The following is a 25,118-nucleotide window of genomic DNA, read 5'->3' on the forward strand; positions in this document are numbered from 1 at the left end:
ATAATTATCTGTAGGACCAATGAATATGGATTCTGAGAGAGAACACTAGGTTTGTTCAAGACTCCTTGGGAAGAAAGACTGAAGTAGGATGCTCATTATATCACTCTAACTATTTATACTATGTGTAACTATGCATACACAGGACAAATAAATATTAGAATGATGTCAGTTTTGAGAGACAGATACCAACTCCCTCCAAGCCTGATCTGTAGAACAGACACTCTAGTTAATTGCTAACTTCATTCATAGAACAGATTAAGATTAGGATGACAGAGATACTGAGATACACTCACTGGCTCCATCTCATCATAATCTATAGGTCAGAATGTGGTGCAGAACATACTAGTTGACTCTAATCCTCCTCATATATAGGACATATGATAAATAGGACAAAATGGATTCTAAGACAGACAGGCGCGCCCTCCAGGCCTCCTTCTTATGACATACTGAATTGGAAAACACAGTAGTTCACTCATAACCTCTTCAATAGGAAAGACTGACAACATATATTCTGAGACACAAACATAAGCTCACTACAAGCCACTTTGGTACATGAGAATGAGTTGGAGTGCACATTTAGTTAATTCCTTTCCTTATCTGTAGGGCATATCAAGCTTGGGAAAACCTGGGCTTTGAAAGAGAGAGAAACTATCTCCATCTGAAATTCTTCAGTAGAAGAAACTGAAATGGAAAACATGCTAGTTTACTCTAAATCACCTCCACAGGACATATGAAGTTTAAGATGACAGGGATTCAATGTTCCACAGGACAGACCAATTTGGATTCTGAAAGAAAGACATTAGCTCCCACCAAACCTCCTCTAGGAAGAATGAGGTGGAGAGCACACTAGGTCACCCCCTGTCCTCCTACTTATGACAGAGAAAATGGCTGGAAACAGATATTCTGAGAGACAGAAACAAGCTCCCTCTAAGCCTTCATTGTAGGATACATTAAGGTGGAGAGCACACTGGAACATAACTTGTGCTTGTGACACATCAAGGTTAGAAATAAATGCATCTGAGACAGAAACTAGCTCTCTCCAGTCCCTCTTTAAAGAACAGACTGAGCTGGAGACCACACAATTTCACTCCTACCATACTCCTTATTACAGAACAAAGTTCAGGCAACATGGATACTGCGAGAAAAACAATAGCTACCTCCAAGCTTCTTCCATAGGACACGGTGAAGTGACAAGCACAGCAATTCATTAATTACCTCTTCCATAGAACATATCAAGTCAGGAAAGCACAGATTCTGAGAGACAGACACTAGAGCCATATAAGCTGCCTTGTAGGACAGAGTGAGTTGCAGAGCACACTAGTTCACTCCTAAACTCCTCCACAGGACAGGTGAAGGTTATAATGACAGGGATCCAGAAATACACTAGCTTCCTCCAAGTCTCCTCTGTAAGACAATCTGAGATGGGAATCAGAGAAGAACATTGCTAGCATACTCCATAGGATAAACAAGTTAGGACAACAAAACATAAACTAGCTCCCTCCAGCCTTCTTTTGCATGATATCCTGAGTTTGGGTGCATACTAGTTCTGCTTTTTAGTATAGATCATTGTGAGAGATGGACACTAGCTGTCTCTGTGTATCCTTGTAGGATAGATTGAGGTGGAGGACACAGTAGTTCTCCCCTAACATTGTGTGTGGGAAATATCAAGGAGGTTTGAACAACATGGATTCTGAGAAATAGACACTAGCTCCCTCCAAATCTCCTTCTTGAGACATACTGAGTTGGGGAACACACTAGTTCTTCCCTAACTCACCCTTTAGAACAGATCAAGGTAAGCACTACATGGATATTGAGAAACAAACACTAATTCCATCCAAGACTCTTTCGTAGGACACACTGAGGTCTAATACACAGTAGTATAATCCTAACCATATTGGTAGGACAAACAAAGGTTAGGAAAAGCTGGATGCTGATAAAGAGAAAATTTCTCCAAGATGCCTTAGTAAAACAAATTGAAGTAGAGTACAGTAGTTCACTTCTAAATTCCTACATAGAAGAGATTAAAGTTAGGATGACATGGAGTCTGATCAACAGACACTAGCTCCTCCAATTCCCCTTTCATAGGACTGACTGATGTGGAGATTATGCTAGTTTACTCCTAACTTCTTCTGTAGGTTAGATGGAGGTTAGGACAACATACATTATTAGAGAGCCACTAGGTCTATAGAGGCATCCTTAGTAGGACAGGCTGTTGGCCAGTAAACTAGTTCATTTCTGTCCAACTCAATAGGACAGAGCAATTTAGGACAATATGAATACTGAGATACAGACACTAGCCCCCTCCTAACATCCTGTCTTGGACATATTGGTGTGAATTTTATAATAGTTCATTCTTAACTTTCTCCATGAAAAAGACTAAGATTAAAACTATGTGGTTTTTAGCCGGGCAGTGGTGGCACACACCTTTAATCCCAGCACTTAGGAGGCAGAGCCAGGCAGATCTCTGTGAGTTCAAGGCCAGCCTGGTCTACAGAGTGAGATCCAGGACAGGCACCAAAACTACACAGAGAAACTCTGTCTCAAAAAAAGCAAACAAACACACAAAAACTATGTGGTTTTTGAGAGGACACTAGTTCCTCCAAGTATCCATAGGACAATCCGAAGTGAAAAACATATCACTTCACTTCTAACCTACCCTGTTAAGCAGAATGAATTAGAGTGAAATGTATTCTGAAAGACAGACTAGCTCTGTCAAAGCCTCCTCTGTAAGACAGACTGAGGTTGAGAATAAACTAGTACATTTTTAACATCCTCAGCAGGATATATCAAATTATGATGACATGGAGTCTGACAGACACCAGCTCCCTACAAGCCTCCTTTGTAGGAAAGACTGAGGTAGAGAGCACACTAGCTCACTTCTAACTGCCTCTGTAGGACAGATCAAGATTACTACAATTGGAATCTGAGAGACAGACACTATCACTCTCTGGGACTTTTCATAGTAGTATAGAGAAAGGTTGGTCAGTCCTATCCTTATCTGTAACACAGATCAATGTTAAGAAAACATGGATTTTGAAAGGCAGGAACTAGCTCCCACCAAGCCTTCTTGATAGGACAGACTTTGGTAGAGAGAACACTTATTCACTCATAACCTCATCCATAGGGCAGATCAAGCCTATCACAACACTGGTTCTTAAAGACAGACACTAGCTCCCACCAAGATTCCTCTATAGGACAGACTAAAATGGGCAGCACCTTAGTTCACTCCTATTTTCTTTAGTCAGACAGATAAATGTTAGGAAAACATGGATTCTGAGGGACAAGACACTTGATTCCTCTGAGACTTTTTCATGGACAACCTGAGGTCAAGTGTAAACTGATGAGTGCTTAGTTTAATTACTTAAATTAGTTTAAGTACTTAACTTATCCATAAAACAGATCAAGTTTAGGCCAACTTTGATTCTACGAGAAAGAAACTAACTCTTTCCCAATACTCTCCAGTAGGACAAACTGAAATGGAGAGTACACTAGTTCACTCCTAATCTCCCCTATAAGACAGGTCACATATTGCATGAGATGGATTCTGAGAGACCAACATACTATCTCAATACATTCCCCCCTGAGCAGGACAGACTGTGGTGGAAAACATACTAATTCACTTGTAACCTTACCTGGAGAATGGAGCAAGATTAACAAGGATTCTAATAAATGGACAATTAATCACTCCATTTCCCCTCTGGTAGACAGGCTGAGGTAGAGCACTCTACTTCACTTCTGACCTCCTCTGTAGGACAGATCAAAGGTTACTATGATTTAGAATCTGAGAGATAGACACTACATAGCCCCTAGCCTCCTCAGTAGAACAGGCTGGTGTAGAGAGCACACTACTTCATTAATAACATCCTCAGTAGGACAAATTAACTAAGAACAACATAGATTCTTAGAGATAGACACTAGATCCCTATATGCCTCCTGTGTAGAAGACACTACTTTACTTCTAAACTCTTCTGTTGTACAGAAGGCATTTGAACACGGATAGCAAGAGATGGACACTAGTCTCTCCAACTCTTTTCTACAGGATAGACTGAAGTGTTGAGACCCATAAGTCAAATCTGTCCTTATCTATAGGACAAATCAACATTAAGGCAACATGGATTCTGAAAGCCAGGCATTGCTCCCCACAAGCCTTCTACAATGACAGTTTGTTGGAGAGCATACTAGTTCACCTATGACCTTCTCCATAGGACAGATTAAGAATAACATGATATGATTCTTGGAGAAAGACACTTCCACCCACCAAAGACTATGTAGAAGGGACTGAGATGGAAAGTACATTAGTTCATTAATAACTTCTTCAGTTGTACATGTATTCTAAAGGACAGACACTAGATCACTCAAGACTTTGAAGACAGATTGAGGTATAGTTCATACTAGTTCATTCCTAACCATATCCATGAGACAGATTAAGGTTAGGGCAACCTGGGATTCTGAAAGAGATAAACTAATTACCTCTAAGATTCATCCCTCAGTGTGATAGACAGAAATGGAGAACTCAGAAATTCACTCCTAATATCCTCCATTGGACAGATCAGAGATTATATGATAAGGATTCTGAGAGAATGACACTAGCTCTCTCCATGCTTCTTCTCTTCATAAGAAAAATTGAAGTGAAGAGCACACTAATTCACTCCTAATTTCCTCTAGAGGACAGATAAAGCTTAGCATAGCATGTATTCTGAGAGACAGACATTAGCTTTCACCATGCCAGTTCTATAGGAAGAAATGAAAAGAAGAGTATGCCTATGCACTCTCATCCATTTCAGTTACACAGATCAAGGTTAGGACAACATGGGTTCTGAGGGATAGACACTATCTCCCTCTAAGACTCTTTCCTAGCATAGACTGAGGTGGGGTGCACACTAGTTAACTCCTAACTTTATCAGTGGGACAATTCATGTTTAGGACAACCTGAATTCTGAGAGAGAGAAAATAATTGACTCCAAGTCTCCTCAGTATGACAGGCTGAAGTGCAGAGCACTCTACTTTACCTTTAAATGCCTCCATTGGTCAGATCATGGTTTGTGTAACATGGATTCTGAGATACTTACACTAGGTCACTCCATGCTTGCTCTGTAGAAAAGACTGGCAGAAAGCACAAGAATTCACTCTTACCTCTTCTATGGACTCATCAAGTTTAGGATGATATGGATTCTGAGACAGAGAGAGAGAGAGAGAGAGAGAGAGAGAGAGAGAGAGAGAGAGAGAGAGAGAGAGAGAGAGAGAGAGAGAGAGAGAGAGAGAGAAGCTCACTTGAGCTCTTTCCATAAGATATAGTGAGGTGTATAAGTCACTCATATCCTAATTTGTAGGAATGATCTAGGTTAAGACAACATGGATTCTAAGAGATAGACACTAGATTCTTCCAAGCCTTATCAATAGAACAGACTGGGTGGGAGAACACAATAGTTTACATGCAACCTACTCTGGAGAACAGTTCAAGTTTAACATAACATTGATTCTGAGAAATAGATTCTAGATCCCATAAATCCTCCTCTGTAGGGCACAGTGAGGTGGAGACCATACTAGTTCACTCCTATCTTCTTCAGTAGGACAGAATGAAGTTAGGGCAACATGTATTCTGAGAGATAGACACTAGGTCCCTCTAAGACTTTTAAATAGGACAAACAGAGGGCAACTGAACACTAGTTCACTCATAACCTCATAGGTAGGACAGATCAAAGTTAGGATAACATGTATTCTGAATGAGAGAATGTTATTCCCTCCAACATGCATTACTAGGACAGATTTAATTAAAAATCACAATTCATTCCTAAACTCCTATGTACAATAGATCAATGCTATAATTATATAAATTCTGAGATAGACACTACCTGCTTTCTGTTCCTCCTCCATGTTAAGCACTGAGGTGGAGAACACACTAGTCCAATCTAATCTCTTATATAGGACAGATAATGATTATGACCAGAGTTCTGTGAAGGATTCATGACCTTCATCCACCCCTTATTAGTAGGACAGATTGAAGTGGAAAGCACACGAGGTCACTCCTGTAGTCCTTTGAAGGACAGATCAAGTTAGGACAACACAGATACTAAGATACAGACACAGTCCCCTGAAGCCAAGTGCATCAGGCATACTTAGGTAGAGAGCACAGTAGTTCACACTTGACCTGTTGCATTGGAGAGATCAGTACAGGGAAAAAATGGATTCAGACAGACAGACACTAGCTCCCTCCAAGCCACTTCAATAGGATAGAATGATGTAGAGTGCACACTAGTTCAGTCCTAAACATACCCATTGGAAAGATCAAGGTTAGCACAAAATAGATTGTGAGAGTGAGTCACTAGATCCCTCCATACCTCCATAGCACAGAGTAATGAGGAGACTACACAAGTTCACTTCTGTCCTTTTCACTGGGGCAGATAAAGCTTAGACCAACATGGATTCTGAGAGATAGATTGAAGCACCCTCTAAGACTCTTCAATAAGATAGGGTGGGGTGTGAACATTACTTCACTCAAATCCTTATCTATAGGACAGATTAAAGTTACAACAAGCAGAATTTTGAGACATAGGCATTAACTGCATCCAAACCTCTCCAGTAGGATAGATGGATGGCAATCATACTAGTTCACTCCTAACCTCCTCTATTGGACAGACCATGTAAGAAATATATGGATATTGAGAGACAGGAACTAGCTCCCTCCAACTCTTTCCACAGGGGCGAATGGGAATAGAGCATACTAGGTCACTTTTATTTTTATCTGTAAGAAAGATCCATGTTAAGAAAACATGGATTCTGAGAGACAGACTACTAGCTACTACCAGGTTCCTCCATAGGACACACTAAGGTGAAGAGCACATTAGTTCCCTTGTAGCATCCTCCAGAGGACAGGTCAAGCTTAACACAACATAGATTCTGAGAGACAGACACAAGCTTCTCCCATGCCTCCTCTGTAGGACAGAAAGAGGTAGCATGCATGGGAGCTCATTCCTATCCTCTTCAGCAACACAGATTAAGGTTAGGAAATCGTGGATTCTAAGAGACAGTCACTAGGTCGATCCAAGACTCTTGGGAGGACAGACTGAGGGGGAGTAAACATAACCTTATCTATAGGACAGTTCAAATATATAACAACCAACATTCTGAGTGAAACTAACTTTTTCCAAGATGACTCAGTAGGACAGACTAACATGGAAAGCACATTAGTTCACTCCTAATTTCCATAGGACAAATCAAGGTTAGCACTACATTGATTTTGAAAGACAGACACTAAGTCTTTCCATGTTTCCACCTCAGCATAGACTATTGGAGAGTGCTGAGTTCACTCTCTTTTTCTCTGGCTCATTTTTTTTATTAAGAAATTTTTTAAATTCATTTTACATACCAATCAAAGATCCCCCTCTTCCCTCCTCCTGCCCTTCCAGCCTCACCACCCAATCAACCCCCCATTCCCTCCTACAAGAAGGTAAGGCCTCCCATGGGGAGTCAGCAGAGTCTGGTACATTCAGTAGAGGCAGGTCCAAGCCCCTCCCCATGCCTCAAGGCTGTGCAAGGTGTTCAATCATAGCTAGTGGTCTCCAAAAAGCCTGCACATGCACCGAAGATGGATTTTGATCCTACAGCAGGGGGCCCCTTAAGCAGATCAAGCTATACAACTGTCTCACCATGCAGAGGGACTAGTCCAGTCCTATGCAGGCTCCACAGCTATTGATCTAAATTTCATGAGTTCCAACTAGTTTCATTTAGTTGTCTCTGTAGATTTCCCCATCATGATCTTGATGCACTTGCTCATAGAATCCCTCTTCTCTCTCTTTGACTGGACTCCTGGAGCTCAGGCTGGTGCTTGGCTGTGGATTTCTGCACCTGTTTCCATCAGTTACTGGAGAAAGACTCTATGATGACAGGGTATTCACCAATCTGACTACTGGGGTAAGCCAGTTCAGGCACCCTCTCCACTATTGCTAGTAGTCTAAGCTGGGTTTATCCTTGTAGATTTCTGGGAACTTCCCTAGTACTGGGTTTCTCCCTATCCCCTTGATGTGTCCCTCTATCATGATATCTCTTTCATTGCTCTCCCACTCCATCCCTGTTCCAGCTCGAGTCATCCTTAAGACAAATAAATGTTAGGATAAGAAGCACATTGAGAGCAAACAGTAGTTCTTTCCAAGTCTCCTCTGTGAGCACATTTGTTCACCCCATCCCTTTCTATTGTGCTAATAATGTTAGAAAGATATGAATTTTGAGAGATAGACACTAGCTACTTTCAAATCTCCTCCATATGTCACATTGATGTGGAGAACATGCCAGTTCTCTCCTTGAGTTACCCATACAACATATGAAGATTAGAACATGGATTTGAGAGGATGACCCTAGTCCTTACAAGTCTATTCTGTTGGACACTCTGATGTGGAAAGCATACTAGTTGACTCCTAAATTTATACATAGTTAGATATAGATTCTGAGAGGCCAACACTAGCTCCCTTCAGGCTCTTTCTTTGGACATATGGAGGTACAGATCACACTAATTCATTTCTAATTTTCTCTGTAGGTCAGATCAAGTTAGGACTACATGGATAATAGAGAGACATCAAGTCCCTCCCACCCTACTTTGTAAAACATACTTATGTGGATAGCACAGTAATTTGCTCCTATCTTATTTACTTGGTCAGTTGAAGTTGGAGTAAATGGACTCTGGGAGATAGACACTAGCTTTTTTCAATTATCTTTACTAGGACAGACTGATGTAAAGTGAACACTCGCTCTCGCTAACTTCTAACTTTATAAGGAGTGCAAATCAATATTAGGACAATATATATTATTTGAATCAGACACTAGCTCCCACCAATCCTCCTATATAGGACAGACTGAGAAAAAGTCCCCCTACATCACTCCTATCCTTTTCCATATGACAGGTCAAGGTTGAGACAACATAGATTTTAAGAAATAGACACTATTCCCCCAGATTTCCTTGGTAGGACAAACTGAAGTATAGAGCATACTAATTTACTCCAAACTTCTTCCATAAGATAGATAAAGGTTAGGACAACATCTATTCTGAAAGACAGAAGCAAGCTCCATTGTTCTATTCCATACAGTAGACTGAGGTATAGATCATACTATATCATTACTGTACTTACTCATAGGACAGATACAGGTTATAACTATATGGATTCTGAGAGACACATACAAACTTCCACCAAGTCTCCTCTGTAAGAATGACTGAGTTGGAGAGCACACTAGTTCACTTCTATTCTTATCTTTATGGCTGTCGTAGGTTAAAATAACATAGACTCTGAGACACAGAAACAAGATCCCTCCAAGCCTCCTTAGTGCAATGGACTGATATGGAAAACATACTAATTCACTTGCAAATGTACTGTAGGACAGATTGAAGTGGAGAGCAAATTAATTGACTTCTAACCTCTTCTGTAGGGCATATCAAGTAAGGACAATATGGATATTGAGAGATGGACATTAGCTCCTTTTATCCCTCCTTTGAAGGACAGACGAAGTTTGATAGCACAATAATTCACACATTTTTTCCTTCATAATAGAGATTAAGTTAAGATAACATTATTTTTGAGTGATAGACATAGCTCCCCCCACTCCAAGCTTCCTCTGTTATACAGACTGAGGTGAAAATAAATCTAGTTCATTCATAACTTTATCCATGGAACCAATCAAAGTTTGGCAGACATGGATTCTGAGAGATAGTCAAGATTTCTCCAAGGATCCTCTGTAGGACCAACTAAGGTAGAGAGCTCACTAGCTCACACCTAACCTCCTCCTTAGAATAGATCATTGTTCCCACAACATACATAGATAGAAATACATTATCTCCAGCAGAAAACCTTCCATAAAAATACTTAGTTGAAGAGCACACTAGTCCATCCTGGCTCTTCTGTAGGACAAATCACAGTTAGCACAATATGATATCTGGAGAAATATGCTGGCTCATACCATGCCTCCTGAGTAGGACAGACTATGGTGGAGAGTACATTAATTAACTCCTATCCTCTAGTATAGTACAGAACAAGTTCTGAATAGATGGATTTTTAGAAACAGGCATTAGCTACCTCCAAGCCCCCACCATGGCACACATAGATGGAGAGCATGTTCATTCAATTTGAAAGTTAACTATAGAATAGATCAAGATTAATGTCACATGGATTCTGAAAAATAGACCTAAGCTCTCTCTGAGCCTCCTCCTTAGAAGGTAGACTAAGTTTCAGAACACAATACTCACTCATAAATTCCTTCATAGGATAGATCAAGTTAAGATGATATGGATTTTGAGAGACAGTCACTCCAAGCGTTTTTATAGGATTATACTGAGGTGAAGGGCATACAAGGTCATTCCTATCCTCCTCAGTTGATCAGTCAGAATAGCACAGCATGGATTCTGGGGGACAGACCCAAGCTCCCCTCAATCCTCCTTAGTAGGACAGAGTCTGAGAGCACATTGGTTCACGCCTATCCTCCTTTGCAGTACAGATCAAGTTAGGATACCATGGCTTATCAGAGACTGACTGACATTAGCTCTCTCCAATCATTTTCCATAAGTCAGAGTGAAGTGGGGAGCACAGTAGTTCACTCTTAGCCTGCTCCATAAAAGAGACCAAGAGTAATAGAGCTGAGATGTTGAGATACAGACACCACCTCCATCCAAGTCTCAACTTTGAGGCAGGCATAGATGGAGAACACAGAATTCACTCCTGTCATTTTTCATAGAACAGATCAAATATAGGACTATATGGATTCTATGAGACAGCAACTATCTCCCTTATGCCTCTCCTTTAGGGCATAGTGACATAAATGGCATACTAGGTCAGGCCTAAACACCTCTGTTTGTATGACCTAACACCATACTAGGTCAGGCCTAAGCACCTCTGTTTCTATGACCTAACACCATACTAGGTCAGGCCTAAGCACCTCGGTTTGTATGACCTAACAGACTATACTAGGTCAGGCCTAAGCACCTCTGTAGTTTAGATCAATCATTATATGACTTGCATTCTGAGATACAGGCACTAGCTCTCTCCAAGTCTCCTCTTTGGGACATACTAAAGTGGAATGTACTTTAGTTCATTCCTCTCCTCTGCAGTAGGACAGTCTGGTTATCAAAATGTAGATTCCCAGAAACAGATACTAGCTACTACCCTGCCTTCTCTCTAGAAGAGACTATTGTGCACAACACACCAGGACACTCTTATCTGTTACAACAGGACTTGTCACTTGAGGGGGACATGGATTCTTCTGAATTGATCTCTAGGACAGATCAAAATTAAGGCATTATGGATTTTGTGAGAAAAAAACTGGCTCCCTTCAAGCTTTTTCTATAGGACAGACTGAAGTAGAATATACATTGGTTCCTTCCTAAAGTCTTCAGTAGGATAAATCCAGTTAGGACAGCATGTGTTCAGAGAGAGAGAGAGAGAGAGAGAGAGAGAGAGAGAGAGAGAGAGAGAGAGAGAGAGAGAGTAGCTCCCTGTAATCTTCCTTTGTATCTATCTACCTTAATAGAATAAACCAATGTTAGGATGACATGGATTCTCAGAGATTGTCACTAGCTCCCTTCAAGCCCCCAATGTAGGATAGACTGAAGTAGTTTAGAGTACACTAGTTTACTTCTAATCCTCTGTAGTATAGGTCAATGTTCACGTGACATAGATTCTGAGAAACAGACATTAGCTCCGTATATTCCTACTCTGTAGGACACACTGAAGTGGAGAATATGTTAGTTCACTTTTATCCTTATTCATAGGACAGATCAATGTTAGGACAACCTGAATTCTGAGAGAAAGAAACAAGCTCCCTCCATGTATCCTTAGTAGAACAGACTGAGTTAGGGAACACAGTGGTCCTTTCCTAACCTCCTCCATGGAATATATTAAGTTTCATGAAAATGGGGATAATGAGGAAATGACACCAGCTCCCTCCAAGCCTCCTCTGCAGATTGTACTGAGATGGAGAACACAATACTTCAGTGTTAACCTCTCCCAGAGTAAAGATCAAGTTAGAATGAAATGGATCCTGAGAAATAGATACTAACCCCCTCAAATTCCCCTTTGTAAGACAGACTAAATTTGACAGTTATTCATCCTGTCTTCCTCAGTGGGACTTATCAAAGCCAGAATGACAAGGATTTGGGGAGACAGGCACTACCTCCATCCAAGCCCTCTCTGTAGGACAGGTTAAGGTAGCAAGCACACTACTTCATTTCTAACTCATCAATAGGACATACTAAGGATTGGACAACAGGGATTCTGAAAGACAAACATAGCTCCCCAAGACCTCCTCCATAGGGGAGACTTAGGTATAGATTAAGTTCACTCCTAGCTTTCTCCATAAAACAAAGTAAGATTTGAAAGACATGGATTTTAGAATAAACAAGCTCTTTCCAACCATCTCTGTTGAACAGATAGGGGTGGAGAGCAGCCTAGTTCATTCCTGACCTCTCCTGTAGGCCAGATCAAAATTTACATGATAAGGATTGAGAGATGGATGTTAGCTCCTTCCAGTCCTCCCCCATAGGAAAGATTGAAGTGTAGAGCATACTACATCAATTCTATCTTTAACCATAAGACAAATATGGTTGAGGACACAATACATTCTGAGAGACAGAATTGCTTTCTCCAAGCAATTTCAGTAGGACAGAATGAGGTAAAGTGTATACTATTTTACCCCTAGCCTTTTCAGTAGGACAGAGCAAGCTTAGGATAACATGTTTTGTGAGAGAAAGGCAGTAGGACCGTTCAATACTCATCAGTGTAAAAGAGAAGGTGGACTGAACACTAGTTGACTCATAGTCTTATCTATAGGACAGATCAAAGTTAGGACAACAGGGATCCTGGCTGTGAGAAATTACCTTCAAGAGTACTCAGTAGGACAGACTTATTTGGAGAATATATTTGGTTATGACTTATCTCCTCCAAAGTATAGATCACAACAAGGACGATATGAAATCTGAAATGGACACTACTCACCGCCTGTTATTTCTCTGTGTTACAGATTGAGGTGGAAAGCACATTATGTCACTCTTATAATCTTTCCACAGCAGGTCAAGTTATGGGGAGACAGATAACAGTTCACTGCAAGGCTTCTCCATAAGACATTCTTAGGTGGCGAGCACAGTAGTTCATTCTTAAACTCTTATATTAGATCATATCAGGAAAAAAATAATTCTGAGAGACCCTAGCTCCCACCAATCCTCCTGTGAACAGACTGAGTGTGGGAGCACACTAGTTCACTCCTCTCCACATTTTCAGTACAGATCAAGTTAAGATGACATTGATTCTCAGAGACAAACACTAGCTCCCTACAAGACTCCCCTGAAGGACAGACTGTGGTGGATGGCAATACTAATTTACTCTTATCCTCCTTCATAATTCAGATTCAGTTAAGACAACATGGATTGTGAGAGATAGAAACTAGCTCCAGCCAAACTTTATCTGTAGGACAGCATGAGGTGAAAAGCATACTGCTTTGTAGCTGGAGAGTTTCTCTCCAGCTCCTGCCAAGCCCTGGCAGTCCCGAAGCCGACTTATAAAATAAACACACAGACTCTTATATTATTTAAACTGTTTGGCCTAATGGCTCAGGCTTCTAGCTATCTAGTTCTTACATCTTAAATTAACCCATTTCTATAAATCTATACCTTGCTACATGGCTCGTGGCTTACCAGTATCTGACATGTTGGTACTCATGGCAGTGGCTGGCAGTGTCTCCTGACTCAATCTTCCTGTTCCCAGAATTCTCTTCTCTGCTTGTCCCACCTATACTTCCTGCCTGGCTACTCACCAATCAGCATTTTATTCATACAGAGCAATATCCACAGCACTTTCCCTTTTCTTTTTTTTTTCAAAAAGGAAGGTTTTACCCATGAACTGTGGACTGGTGGCTGTGGAGCCCCCATGGGATTGGACTAGGCCCTCTGGACATGGAAGATGGTTGTTTGGCTCAAACTGTTTGGGGGACACCCAGGCAAGGGGATCAGGATCTGTCCCTGGTGCATAGGCAGGTTTCCAGGAATCTGGTGCCTATGGTGTGACACCTTGCACAGCCTTGGTTCAGTGGGAAGGGGCTTGGACCTGCCTAGGCTCAGTGAGCTGGGCTCTGCTGACTCCCCATGGGAGACCTCGATTTGGGGGAATGTGGGGATGTGGGGTGGCTTGGGAAAGAGGGCTAGGGGGTGGGAGGAGGGAGGATGGGGATCTGTGGATAGCATGAGGAGTGAGTAGAAATTTTCTTTTTTTTTTTTTGGTTTTTCAAGACAGGGTTTCTCTGTGTAGCTTTGCGCCTTTCCTGGAACTCACTTGGTAGCCCAGGCTGGCCTCGAACTACAGAGATCTGCCTGGCTCTGCCTCCTGAGTGCTGGGATTAAAGCCATGTGCCACCACCACCTGGCGAAATTTTCTTAATAAAGAAAAATAAAATAAAATAAAAACAACTGAAAGAAGAAAAATCAAAAAAAGGAAGCTTTTAACTTTCACTCTGTAAAATTACATATAACAAAACAATTATCAAGCAAGAATTACAGTTACATTCATTATCTAGTCTATTTATAATATCTAGTCTATTTGTATTTGGCAAAATTAAAGAAGATATCCTATCTATCCTATATTTGTGAGTCTAAGGTTTTATAGCTAACTTATCTTTTATCATAACTAAGGAAAATTATAACTATCTAGTCTTCAACTGTTGGTTATTTGCGGCGCTCTTACCCTCCAAGTAAACATCACAAAACACAACAGAATCCACTAACAAGAGTTTTATTAAGATAAAGTAAAGAGACAGAGGTGCACAGGCCTGTGGAAAGACATGTGAATAAAGATGGGGCTGGGAATCATGGCGCCGGCTTATAGAGGCTGGGCTGCACCTGCGCACACAGGCCCATGTGGCTATTCCACGCATGCGCGTAGATCACATGGTTGTGCTGCATGCTTTATGCAACCACACAAAGCCACAGGGTCCTGGTTGTGTAAGTCATTTTGACCCGGAAATGACTAGGCGAAAGCGACTAGATCCCACCAGGCATGCGCAACCATGCCCAACCGTGGGGGCATGTTGTGAATACATATCATCCCGGACTCTTGTTTTCTTAAAAAGAAAAAAGAAAAAAAATGGCGGATGAGTGGGTATGGGGTGTTGTTTCTCTCAAAGACTGCTTCCGGCTGAATGGTGGATGTCGGTTGGCTCTTGGGGAAATGGGGAGGGTAGCTTCTGTCCTGGGATGATGGTGGGAGTCCTGGGATGAAGTTCTGTCATCCCTTGTTCTGCAGCTGTCCATTCTTCATGGTGTGGCTGGGAACCTTTTGTCTGACAAGATACTGGTGACATAGAAAAAGCTTAGAGATAAAAGAATCATTATTATTTTATTTTCTGGAGTTGACATTTATCTGAGGTAGATCCAGCCTGCCCAGATGGAGACATGTTAAAAAAGGTGGCTGTGAGAGAATTAACGAGTATTATGGTGTTTTAGTACTTTGCTTAATTTTTACCTGAGACAAGCTTTATTAGAGGTAGTTTATTTAAGGCACCTGTTCCTTTCATTAGTTTAGCGTTTAGGAAGCACAGGTGATCAGTTGTTTGAGTATTTAACAATGATAGACTGTTACATTATATTTTTTCTTACCGCCTGGATATTTCTGATGGTCCTTTTGCCTCTGACTCTGTGTGGCCCTAGTTGGGAAAGGAAGGGATGATACCTTATTCGTCTGGAATTGTTGACAAGGCAGTGGATCCTGATGGCCTCTGGAGCTTAGGAGAACAAGGCCCTGTTCGTTTCACTGTATATGAAGAGAGATTTTTCTGGGATGGAGGTGAGATAAAAGGTTTTAGATGAGACAGGTGGACCCAGTGAGGAAAGCCCTCGAGTTTAGCAGCTGTAGGAGTCACAAGAATTACCTTGAAGCATCCCTGCCACTTAGGTGAAAGGGGTTAAGGCTGCTGGACTGGATGGAAAAGAAGAACCTGATCCCTGATGTGGATTGAAGGTGGGCAACGATTGTCACAAGGTTGAGGTAAGGAATAGTCTGCGAAGCTCCATAGGCTAGACCTTAGGTGACACAGCAGGGGAGTTAACAGGCTATCTGGAACAGTTGGAGGGTTGGATAGAAGACCTGGTGTTAGAACTGGCCTTCCATACATTAGTTCAAATGGAGAAATTGAAAGAGGCTCTTTAGGAAGAGCCCTAAGACTGAGAAGAGCCAGAGGCAATGATCTTATCCAGTCGAGATGAAGTTCCTGTGACATGTTAGTAAGAATAGCTTTTAAAGACTGGTTGGTACGCTTCACCTTTCCTGAGTATTGAGGACGGTATAGGATATGAAAATGCCAAGGAATGTTAAGAGCCTTAGCTAGCGTCTGAGAAATCTGAAAGGTGAACTCTGGGCCATTGTCAAACTGAAGAGAAGCAGGAACCCCAAACCAAGGAATAATTTCTCGGAGAAGGAGATCTGCAACTGTCTGAGCCCGCTTATTAGAAACCAGGTATGCCTCCACCCAATTTGAAAATGAGTCCACCATCACGAGGAGATATTTAACTTTCCTGATGGTGGGCATATGGGTAAAATCGAGCTGCCAGTCAGTCCCTGGAAGGGAACCTCAAGTCTGGTGAGTGGGAAAAGGCTAACTCCTGTACTTAGTATTGGGAACTGTTTTTTGGCAGATCTCACAAGAGGCAGTAATAGTTCTTAAGAACTGTAAGTCCTCAGAGGTGGGCTGCAGGTGAGCTTTTATGAATTGAGACAGAGCAAGATTATTAGGATGAAAGAGCTGAAAGAAAGGAAAGAATTTGTCTAGTGTCAGGAGTTCCCTGTGGGGTGTTAGCTGTACTGTATGGATTCCCTGTGGTGGGTGGAGTGAGACTTGGCCCTGGAGGGCCACTGCCCTGGCTGCCTGGTCACTCTGGTTGTTTCTCTTAGAGATGATAGAGCTATTAGTCTGATGAGACCAGCAGTGGACATTTCCTATAGCCTTGGGGAGGTGGGAAGCCTCCAGCATGGCCATTATTTGGCCTGAGTTAGATATGGATCCCCCTTTTGCTGTGAGGAGGCCACACTCCCTCCAAATAGCAGCATGGGACAGGAGGATATGAAAAGCATATTTGGAGTCTCTGTAAACATTTAGAGATTGTTCCTGTGCCATTTGGAAGGCACAAGTGAGAGCTATCAGCACAGCCTGTTGGTTAGTGATATGTATGGGTAATGCCTGTGCCTCTACTATCTCAGTATCTGACACTATGGCATAACCTGCTTTACGGGTCCCTTCATATAAAAAGGAGCTGACATCTGTGTACCAGGTATAAGTAGCCTGAGGCAATGTGCCCGCCTGTATGTGTGAAGGGTGAGATAACAGTTCCTCTAAAGTTTCAGTGCAGGAATGAGAAGGAAAATAGTCAACATTAGATTGAGGGAGGAGGTTTGAAATATTAAGAGGTGGTCAGGTCTGGAAAGTAAGTGTGGCATCCTCTAGTAATGACACCTGGAAAGAAAGAACCTGGGAAGGAGGTAAAGTTTGTAAGCCTTTATAAGCTAAGAGATGGGAGAGGTTGTGGTGAGAGAAGACAGTAATAGGTGACCCAAAGCTTAGCTTCTTTTGATTCCCGAATAAGGAGCTCTGCAGCTCCTTTATTGACAGATATGCTACAGGTGCAAAGAAGTGTCCCAGCTGATGCCCTAGAGTTCCCAGGGCAAATCCCTCCTTCTCTGCTACATAGAGGGAGAAGGGATGGGTTAAGTCTGGGAGATGAAGTGCTGGGGCCTGGAGAAGAGCCTGTTGGAGCTTCTGGAAAGGTTTAGTGGCAGGATGGAGGAGGGGCTCATATGGCGAGCCCTGAGCTGCCTCGTATAAGGGTTGAGCAAGGAGAGAAAAAGATGGAACCCAGCTCTTCCTAGGAAAGACAGAATCTCCTGTTTAGTAGAAGGGACTGTAAGAGACTGGATTAGACACTTTCTGTCTACAGTAATAGCCTAGTGGGTTGGAGTAATAGTTAGAACCAAATAGGTGAACTGGGGAGTGGACAGCTGAACTTTAGAAGGAGATACCATGTAACCTCGGCTGGATAAGCAATTTAGGAGAGCAGAGGTGTTAGTTTGGCTAACTTGTAAGGACGGGCTACAGAGTAAAATATCATCTACATACTGTATTAGTTTAGAGCCAGGGAGAGACACAGAAAGCAGGTCAGAGGCCAGAGCCTGACCAAATAGGTGTGGACTGTCCCTGAATCCTTGTGGCAGAGCAGTCCAGGTCAGCTGTGTGGACAGGTGAGTGTTAGGGTCAGTCCAGGTGAAAGCAAAGATATTTTGAGACTGAGGACTGAGAGGAATAGAAAAGAAGGCATCTTTGAGATCTAGAACTGAGAAGTGAGAGGTTCCTGAAGGGATAGTGGACAGGAGAGTATAAGGGTTAGGCACTACCGGATGGAGGGGGACCACTGCAGAGTTAATGAGCCGGAGGTCTTGAACCAGGCGGTAGGTTCCATTAGACTTTTTAACTGCAAGTATGGGAGTGTTAAAAGGTAAAGAGGTTGGGTGGAGCAGCTTTTTCCTGATAAGGTCAGAAATGATAGGCCTAAGTCCTCTTAGGCTCTGGAGTGAGAGAGGGTACTGAGCTTGGGTGATATATCTGGTAGGGTCCTGTAACTGGATAGTAATAGGCTGATGGTGCCTAGCGATAGAAGGGTTCTGGGTATCCCAGACTTTTGGGTCTACCTTAGAGGCTGGCAAGGGAAAAGTACTGTTAGAGTCAGTAGAGTGAGTGGCTAGGAGAAGAAGGAGAGGAGCTGCTGGTGCATCTGGGGTGAGGTGAATGTGGGGAGTGAAAGAAATGGATGCTCCTACCTTAGCTAGAAGGTCCCTTCCCATTAAAGGTACAGGGCAGCTTGCCACCCCTAAGAATGTGTGTGTGAGAGGGATGCCTCTGAAAATGCAATTAAGTGGTGGTGTCTGATGAGGTAGATAAGGTTCTCCCCCAACCCCAACAATAGGGAGACAAGAAGGAGAGGTAGGCTCCCAAAACTCTCTCAGGACAGAGTTGGTAGCTCCGGTGTCCAAAAGGAATGAGATGGGGCACCCATTTACTTTTATCACTACCCTAGGTTCCCTGTGTGAGATGGGAGTGGCCGGGGTGGAAACTGGGCAGCATCAGTCGTCACTGTAGGCCAAGCCTAGAAAGTCAGCCAGAGGGTGGTCTTCATCTGGTGTTCCTATGTTGCTTGGGACATTAGGACAGTTAGTTGACAAGTGAACCTTTTGGCAACATTTTGGACAAGGCCCTATCGGTGTCCTTCGTGGGGCGGTGGTGCAAGCCCGGGCCCTATGGCCTTCTTTCCCGCACTTGAAACAGGGACCAAATGGCATTTGGGGAGTTGGTCAGATAGTGTTTTCCAGCATCTGGCAGTTCCTTTTTTGGGCCTTCTCATCTCTCCCATGGTACACCTTAAATGCTATCGCTAGCACATCTGCCTGTGGGGTCAGAGGGCTGTGCTCTAAATGTTTAAGTTTATCCCTAATGTTGGAGAAGCTCTGTGAAACAAAGTGGGTCATTAGGAGCTACCTGCCCTCAGGGCTCTCTGGGTCTAAGCTAGTGAACTGAAGTAGAGCCTTGGTGAGCCGCTCTAGGAGGTGGGGCGGATTTTCGTCCTTCTCTTGAATTATCATTTTTAGTTTTTCATAGTTTACTGGTTTTAGGGCAGCCTTACGGAGACCTGTCAGGAGACAGGTAATAAACCTATCTCTGGCTAGAGAGACACCCTGGGTGTTATAGTCCCAGTGTGGTTCTTGGTCAGGAACCGCCTCAGCCCCTGGAGGGTGTGAGGGGTTAGTCTGGTGAACCTCATCTGCATGAGTCCTAGCCTGCTCCCATACCAGCCTGTGCTCCTCAGGAAGTAAATTATTAGAAAGTATCATGTATATGTCATGAAAGGTAAGACTATAAGATTGAGTTATATATTGAAACTGTTTAATAAAAGAAGCAGAATTAGAGGTATAAGAATCCAGCTTACTTTCTATCTGAGAGAGTTCTGCGAGAGAGAATGGAACATGGACCTTAATCAGTCCATCCACACCGGCCACCTCTTGCAAAGGGAGAATAGTTGACGAGTTTGAATGGCTGGGGTTGGGGCCTTTAGCAGTCTGAGAATGAGTGGCAGGAGGAGTAAAGGCTGGAGCCAGGGCAGGGCCTTTGGAAACGGCTGCTTCTGAGGAAGAAACAGCTTTACAAGAAGAGGAATCTGGAAGAGGATCTGAAGGAACAGATGCCCTAGAAGTAGGGGTGGGAGCAGAAGGTCAGATAGGTGGAGGTTCGTTAGCAGGATCTAGAGTCAGAGATTCCAGAGTCAGAGAATTGTCCAGTTTAGGCATAGCTAGGAGCATATGAGCAGGAGAGAAGGAATCTAGAAGAGACGGTTTATCACTGAGAAAGAAGAAAGCTATGATATAGGGCAACTCTTTCCATTTGCCTGTTTGCTGGCAGAAATTAGATAATTCCCATAAAATATTGGGATCTAAGGAGCTGTTGGGTGGCCATTTTTTGTTATTTTCTAAAGCATATTTGGGCCATGTCTTAGTAAAGAGACAGATAAGCTTAGGAATCTTTAAGTAAGGCTTTAAGCTGAGAGGTTTTAAAGCCTCAAGAAGACAGCCTAAGGGAGAGGAAGGACTAACAGGGTTGGAAGCCTTGTTTCCCATGTCTGCAGCGGAGAGGCAGAAAAATAAAAAAAATTAAAAAAACAAAAGTGATCCAGAGCCAAGGCCCCAGGCATCCCTAATGCCAAGGATGGATCTTCACTAGGCACAGGCTGCCAAATGGCTCATCAGCCGAAAAGCAGGGGCCTACGCTGTGTGAAGCAAGGATTCCCCGGGAATCCGGAACAGTGTCTACCGCTTCATCAAGCCAGAAAAACATGCCTCTCTCACACAGCTTCAGGATGCACCCAATGGCAGTGGTCCAACCACAAGGAATATCTCAAACTGCAGACATGGGCAGTGGCTAGAAATTTAAGCCTGCAATAGGAACCAACTATAGCCAATAAAGAGCATGGTCGGGGGTTCCCCCGGTTTCAAGAATACTCAGTGAGATGCCGGATGCTCAACAATCATTCTCACAGATTCTGTAAACCATTTATGCTGGCTGAAAAGTGGGGGACTCACCAATTGAAGCAGTGGTGTTACATGCAGATTCCTGCAGCCAGGAAAATGGACAATGGTCTGTTGCAGACAGGGCAGACTCCCCGGTTTACAGGTGTCCGGCACTCTGTGCCCGGAAGCACCTGTTTGATCACAGCACCAGATGTTGGTTATTTGTGGTGCTCTTACCCTGTGAGTAAATGTCATGAAACACAACAGAATCCACTAACAAGAGTTTTGTTAAGATAAAGTAAAGAGACAAATGTGCACAGGCCTGTGGAAGGACACATGAGTAAAGATGGAGTCGGGAATCATGGTGCCAGCTTATAAAGGCTGGGCCGCACCTGCACACACAGGCCCATGTCTCTATTCCACACATGTGCGTAGATCACATGGTTGTGCTGCATGCTTTATGCAACCATGCAAAGCCACGGGGTCCTGGTAATGTGAGACGTATTGACCTGGAAATTACTAGGCGGAAGTGACTAGGTTCCGCCAGGCATACGCAACCATGCCCAACCGTGGGGGCGTGTTGTGAATCCATATCATCAACTACATCAAAGACCTCAGAAGGATATAATATTACCTGAGAAACAGGAGATGGATGCAAGCAACTTTCGGGAGTCTTGCAAAAGTAGACAGAGACAGCTGGCAGCCTGGACAGTCATCCAAAGTTCCTTTGTAAAGTTGGGGCATCTGTCTTTAACCCACAGGCCTAGAGTCTCCCAGTCATTTTTTTTTTTTTTTGGTGTATGTGTGTATGTGGGTGTGTGAGTGTGTGCTGTAGAATGTCTGGCAGTTTTTTCTGTGAAGCAGGAACCTGAAGGACCATTTTGCCAAGCAAAGTTTAGTGGTCACCTTCCTATGGGTCTTTTATGTCCAGTTGATCAAGCAGTACAGGCAAGAACAGTTTCTTACCCAAATGACTATTTTTTGTCAAGGAGAAGATAAACTCCATATGGAGTGTCTTTGATGCCCATCCTCCTTTCTGAAGTAAATTGGTGCTATCAGGAGCAGACATGTCTCACTGTCCAGAAAGGCTAAATTTTTAAAACATTTTAAATGTCATATACTGTAGGTCTTTGAAGTATTTGAAGATTACCTATCTATCTGAAATATATCTACGTATACCTAGAAAACTAAACTAACATGACTATAAGTTTGATTATCATAGAAGACTAATTATTAATCTGTATTTTTAATTACCCATTACAATCTAAATGAGTTACATAAACATAATGCCTCAAATGAGAGTAGAAATATACATACATTATAACAAAATTAACTTTAAATTTGTATCAATAAACTAAAAACTATAACAATGTAAAACATTTTAAACAAGTTGCTGTTCTTTAAAAGTAGGTTCATTAACCTACACTTTTATCCTATCATTATCTATACTATGAGTTTCTCTCCAGCTCCTGGCCAAGCCCTGGCAGTCCCACAGACCACTTATAAAATAAACACTTGGATTCTTATATTATTTAAATTATTAAATTGTTTGGCCTAATGGCTCAGGCTTCTAGCTTTCTATTTCTTACATCTTAAATTAACCCATTTCTATAAATCTATACCTTGCCACATGGCTCGTGGCTTACCAGTATCTTACATGTTGGTACTTATGGCGGCAGCTGGCAGCATCTCCTGACTCAGTCTTCCTGTTCCCAGAATTCTTTTCTCTGCTTGTCTCGCCTATACTTCCTATACTTCCTGCCTGGCTACTGACCAATCAATATTTTATTTATACAGAACAATATCCACAGCACTACTTCAATCCTAAATTGCTATGTAGGATAGATCAAGGATAGGACAGCATAGATTCAAACAGACAGACAATGGCTCTATCCTGTTGTCTTCCACAGGATATACTGAAGTCTCCACCACACTGAGTTACTCACATTCTTATCCATAGGATAGATCAAGATTGACACAAAATGGATTCTGGGAAATGATATGAGCTATATCCAGTCATGCTCTCTGTATCTGATACTCTGATGTGTGGGACATACTAGGAACTCCTATCCTTATCTGGAGTATGGACCAACATTTGGAAAACCTGAATTCAGAAAGGGAGAGAGAATAGTTCCCTCCAAGTAGTATAGACTGAGGTGGAGAACACAGTAGTTCATTCCTGTAGATACTGAGAGAAAGACACAAGTTCCCTTCAAGCCTACTCCATAGGACATAATGAAGTGGAGAGCACAGTAGTTCACTCCTAACCTCTTCTGTTTGAAAGATCAAGCTCAGACAACATGGATCCTGAGGGGCAGAGACTTTCTCCAATTCTCTTGTAGGACGGGTTGTGTTTGACAGTATTATTTCACTGCTATTCCTCATAGTACAGATTAAAGTAAGACAACATGGATTCTCAGAGACAGACAGTATTTCCCTATAAGCCTTATCAGTAAGTTAGATTGAGGTGGAGGCTTCACTAATTCATCCATATCCTCTTCATTAGGGCAGATGAAGATTAGTGCCACATGGATTTTGAGAGATATTAGCTCCCTTCTTGACTCCATAGGACAGAATAAGGTGAAGGACATGCTGGTTCACTCTTATCCTTTTCAGGAAGACATGGTTAACACACCATGAATTATGAGACACAGACACCAGCTTCCCCCATGCCTCTTCCAAATGACTTACTTATAGAAGGTACAGTAGTTCACCTATAAGGTTATCCTTTGGAAGGATCCAGTTTTGGACAACATGGAATCTGGGATACAGAAACTACCTCCTCTGCAGTACACATTGAGTTGGAGAGAACACTAGTTCACTCTTGATCTTCTCCATAGGACAGATCAAGTTATGTCAACATGGATTCTGAGTGATAGCCACTGACACTCAAAGCCTCCTCTGTAGTACATTCTGTCTCGAACATTCCAGTTCACTCCTTTCCTTTTCAGATCACTGTTAGAGAATCACAGGTTCTGAGACACAGACATTGACTCACTCCAAGCCTCTTTGGTAGGACAGAATGAGATGAGGTATATACTAGTTCACTCCTAACCTTATTCACAGGACTCGTGAAGATTAGGGCAAACTGGAATCCGAGAAAGAAAAGCTAACTCCCTTCTAGATACCTTAGTAGGATAGACTGAAGCAAATTTCTCCTTAGGTCACTTCTAATCTCTTCTATAATATAGGTCAATTTTAGTATGACATGGAATCTGAGATATAGACATTATCTCCCTTCTAGCTTCCTCAGTAAGACAGAGAGGTGGAGAGCACACATGTTCACTCAACCTCCTTTGTAGGGCAGGCCTCGGATAGGAAGATATGAGTTCTGAGAGAGAGAGAGATACTATTTCCCTCCAATCCTACTCTGTAGGATGGACTGAAGTAGAGAGCGCACTAGTTCACACAAGTTCCTAATCTTCTCCATAAGACAGATCAAGCTGTTCACAACGTGGATTTTGTGAGATAGATACTACCTCCCTCCAAGCCTCTTTTATATGACATATTTGATTGGAGAGCACACTGGTTCATTCAACCTCCTCTGTAGGACAGATCTTGGTTAAGAAAATATGAGTTCTGAGAGAGAGAGAGAGAGAGAGAGAGAGAGAGAGAGAGAGAGAGAGAGAGAGAGAGACTAGCTCCCTCCAATCCTACTCTATAGGATAGACTGAGGTAGTGAGCACACAATTTCACACTAGCTCCTAACCTTCTCCATAACACAGACCTACCTATTCACCACATTGGTTCTGTGGGATAGGCACTACCCCCCTCCAAGCCTCTTTTATAGGACATACTAGGGTGGAGAGCATACTACTTTACTCCTAAACTTATCTATATTCCAGATGAACCTTACCACAGCATGATTTCTGTGAGACATACACTAGTGATTTCCAAGCTACCATCCTTGGGCAGATACAGTTGCTGAGCACACTACTTCACTTCTCATCTCCTTACAGATCAAGTTAGGAGGACATGGATTCTAAGAGACAGACACTAGCTCCCACCAAATGTTCACTTTCTGTTAGACTGAGGTGGACAACAGAGAACAGACCT

The 25,118-nt window shown here is 42.5% G+C and overlaps 1 protein-coding gene across 10 annotated transcripts in view; it reads left to right on the top strand.

Moving 5' to 3' along the window:
* Positions 1 to 25,118, top strand: part of Dmd (dystrophin) — a 2,242,690-nt gene that overhangs the window by 526,582 nt on the left and 1,690,990 nt on the right. The gene's annotated exons all lie outside the window — the stretch shown is intronic.

The sequence above is a fragment of the Peromyscus californicus genome, unplaced genomic scaffold, assembly GCF_007827085.1.
Source record: "Peromyscus californicus insignis strain IS unplaced genomic scaffold, ASM782708v3 Scaffold_10__1_contigs__length_136768540, whole genome shotgun sequence".
NCBI classification, from domain to species: Eukaryota; Metazoa; Chordata; class Mammalia; order Rodentia; family Cricetidae; genus Peromyscus; species Peromyscus californicus.